The sequence below is a fragment of the Priapulus caudatus genome, unplaced genomic scaffold (assembly GCF_000485595.1).
Source record: "Priapulus caudatus unplaced genomic scaffold, Priapulus_caudatus-5.0.1 Scaffold69, whole genome shotgun sequence".
Classification (NCBI taxonomy): Eukaryota; Metazoa; Priapulida; class Priapulimorpha; order Priapulimorphida; family Priapulidae; genus Priapulus; species Priapulus caudatus.
In genome coordinates, this window is record NW_014577130.1 from 146,111 (window position 1) to 150,221 (window position 4,111).

A 4,111-nucleotide genomic window follows, 5' to 3' on the forward strand; every position below is an offset into this window, starting at 1 on the left:
TTGATTGACTGTCATTGTTTATTCTACAAACGACGCCATTTTTCACGGAAATGTAAATGTTATATTAGTCCCTTTGCTATTTTTCTGCGCTAGTCGCACCTAGTTTGCATAGTCTGCCCTCACTACTATACGCAGCATATTCAAAGATAGCGATCAAGACAGGATACTGATTATTAATTTCCGATTTTATTGCTAGTTGCAGTATTTGATTCTGTCACGTAGCTCTTTCCCTTGTTAGGAACTATTCCTCACAATCACCATTCTCGAATTGCGATTTCTATAATTACTTATTCTTGATAGAAAATCATTCTTGAACCATGCTCGTTCCCATTTGTTTTTCATTCGTCCTTTTTATTGTCATTTCCGCAAACATTACGAGAAAGTTACACACACCAACCCATTCCCATTCAGTCACCGAAAGAGTCGGCATTTGGAAATGCCAACAAAAGAAAATAATTAAGTGCTTTCCTCTTTCGTTCGCTTGCATATAGCTTTTGTAGTCTATAGTTCTGCTCTGTCCATCGCTGCCACAGTAACCGAGGATTTTCTCTGAGCTTTGAATAATATTTTCAGTGTTTTTTTTCACTATCGTAGTGCTCACCTGTGAAATTCATCTGACAATGTTTTTTAACGATATCTATTGTTTCTATGGAAGCTGATCTACCGTTTTTGTTTTCGTGCACATCCGTTCCCAGCGGATTTAATAAATTTCAAAAATCATTTTTGGTAGATATTTATAACGTTTATTTTGTAACGTCTTTAAACACGCGAACTTAGGTCGGGGGTACCGCAAGGTTATGTGAAGGTCACGCCTGCCCCCAAACCTAAGCCTTTCGCCACAACCTGCGCGCGGGTATTTCCACAAGGAGTGCGAGCAGGGACCGTTAAAGCTTTTAGGCTTCTCCCGCCTGCATTATTAGCGAATTTGCCGTGAGATTAGCCTTGTTTCAGACAACAATGGCGCGTCGTATAGCTTTCATTACGCCTCCGCGCACCTACTGACCAGCTAGCTCGTGTGACACGTAAATACATTCTAGCCACAGGCACTTGAAGCGTTTCAATAAAATATATACGCAGGGGTCGTGTGCTGTGCACGGCGACAGTTAAATATATATTTATATTTAGCCTAAAAGCTTTAGGAGAGAGATTATCATAGATAATACCTGACAGTGGCCTCGAGCTTTTTGACAGCTTAATATTCCCGCTGGGTGGACACTGGCCCGCTGGGCGGAAACGTCTTCTGGCCAATAAAGTGTCGTGTGTCACCTTATGTGTCATCACACAAATCATATATATATATATAATATTGTAGGGAGTCTCTACAGTATTTATCCGTGCCCTATACATACTGTACGTGGCAACAAGCGGAATGATCATATAAATATACTTGAAATTTAATAGAAACATTAATCAAGATTATTTATTAATATTTCCACAGTTGCTCTGAGCAACCAAATGTATTTAAATTATCCACGTATATGTAAGAATTATTTTAGTAAACAAATGGATAAACACGGATACTTTTCGACGAAAATAAATGGAAGGGCGTTGGATGTACAGGTCGTTAAGATTCGTTAATAGCGTCTTTATCTCAAAAGTATTGATTCCGAGTGTGCGCACTACTACATCTACTGCTACTATCGTAGTTAATGCTGATGAGCGTCCGATTAATTATGTAGATCTCCATAACGAGACTATAGCGATCCAGCCCTACTATCATTGACACTAACACTGCCCTTGCCATTCGCATTGCTGCTCTTGCCGCTGCCAACGCCTCTACCTCCACCATTGTTTACCACGCCGTATAGAACTGCTTTATGAGTCTGTGTAAGATAATTAGTTTTCGGTTTATATTTTTCGAACTAGAACACGCTAGTTTTTAACTACCAACTGAATAGGGCTGTAGATGTTCAAAATTGTATCTCTATAGTTTTATCCTGGGGCGATACTGTTTAAGGCCCGTTCGCTATTTGGGCTTGCGCATACAATGCCACAAATTGAATCTTAAATACGCTAAATGAGTAATTTCACAGTAGTTTGCTTTGAATACCGGCGTTTAGGTGACTAAATGCCATTGAAAGCCCAACACTGTCATTGTAGCTCAGTTGAGAAATGAGTTAGGAAGTGGCGTTCATGAGTAGTCCTTTCACAAGTACCATCTCTACCACACATGATACATTTACCTCGTGCTGAGGTCTGTGTGAAGAAATTACGCTGTTAATTCTTAGACCGGCGTGCAGAGACAATTCCGTGACAGGAATACTGAGACTCAACAGAGGCTAGTATACTGACCCCAGTATGAAGCTGACATGCTAACACTAGTCTGACACACAGATGCTCCCACAGAACAGTGACATGTAAAAAAATTTACGACATATAAACTGAGACCGCTTTGAAGTCAACGACGCAGACCAAGGACATAGTCCAGAGGGACATGTAAGATAACCGTGCTTGTACAGATACGCCTAGACTAGTTGGGGACAAGCAAAAACTGATCGAAGTGCCGGCGATAGATAGCCTCATGCATGCACATAATATGCTGAGACTAATCGGAGACAAGCACACCGTGGTACATCTGCGACAGGGGAAATCACGCAGATATGCTTGTGCGAAAAGGAAATTCGGTGACCCGCTTAACATAATATATATACGCACGAGGCCTATCAGGTACATTGGCAGAGTAAGAACAAAACGGTGCTGCATGGGAGCGTCTCAAGCAGGGACGCTGGATTAGGCCTCGTTTCCCTCGCGAATCGGTTCTACGACTTTGGCGACAACGTTCAACTAACTAACGACTTGTAAGTGCTGCCGGTCTATAGATATGCGCGCGTGCTTATGGAGTTAATTACCTGGGGCCCGTTGCCAGAAAAAAATTAGTCTTAACATTAACCTTAAACTTAAGTTTTTCTCTTAAAGCGTTGCCAGAAACTTCGTAAAGTTAAGAGAATAAAAAATTCTCGTAACTTTTCTCTTAACTTAAGAGATCCTAGACCCTCCCTTAACTTTAATATTAAGTTGAAAATAACACATTTACACCACGAATTACAATTATAGTGATATTATATTTTATAATAATGAATACAATGTGTGTTTTTCTTGAAAAACACGTCAAAATCATTAATTATCTACCGCTAATAAAACAAAACAATACATTTATAAATGACGTATGGCATTTGTTCTCTTGTTTCAAAGGTTTGCAACGCTTGCCACGATTCTCGCGTCTCGTGTTACAGTGTGAGAATTTGTCTTGTTGTGCAGAATTAATTCATGACCACGTAATATTTCATCAAATATTATTTATATGTGTTTAGCCATCATAATATGCATAAATTACTGTGATGTACAATAAATGTGTATGAATTTGAATTTTGTGATCGATTCCCATCCAATCAGCAGCCTTGTGATGAAGTTCCTGTTATCGTAAGTTTTCACTTAAGTAAGTTTAGTTTAAGTGGTTTCTGGCAACGCTATTAAAATTAACCTTAACATTAACATTAGACTTAAAATTAATCGTAACTTTACGAAGTTTCTGGCAACGGGCCCCTGGTACTCTTCAAGGCTTCCTATCATGCGCAGGTGTTCCAGATGATTACGTTTGGTACCTTAATCGTAGTTGCATTCAAAGCTAAAACGTCTATTCATGCTTTTGCACATCTAGCTGTCCTCATTCATCTGAACTATACTTTAATTGGGTATTATTCTAGGAAGCTGCTACTATTGTCCTCTCGCTGTGCAATAATAATGATATTAACGCGTTTCATCAATCAATATATATATATATTATATATCAATATATTAAATAATTATAATATTAATATATTATATATTATCAATTAATATATCATCAACGCGTTTCTATTGTCCGTTTTAATTTTTCGCCATGGGAGGTGACGAACGTGCGTACTGGCTACTTACTGAGTGATGTCAGCGAAACCGAGTCAAAAGAAATCAGGTGGGCACATATAGAATGAAATCCTCTACTAATAGACTTCCTGAATGGAATGTGTGATTGAAAAGCAGGCGGCATATCGAATGCCATGCGACGAAAAGGTAGCTGCATCATAAAGCGCATCATGTCATCAAAGCCTACCGCGCGCGCGGGGGGGGGGAG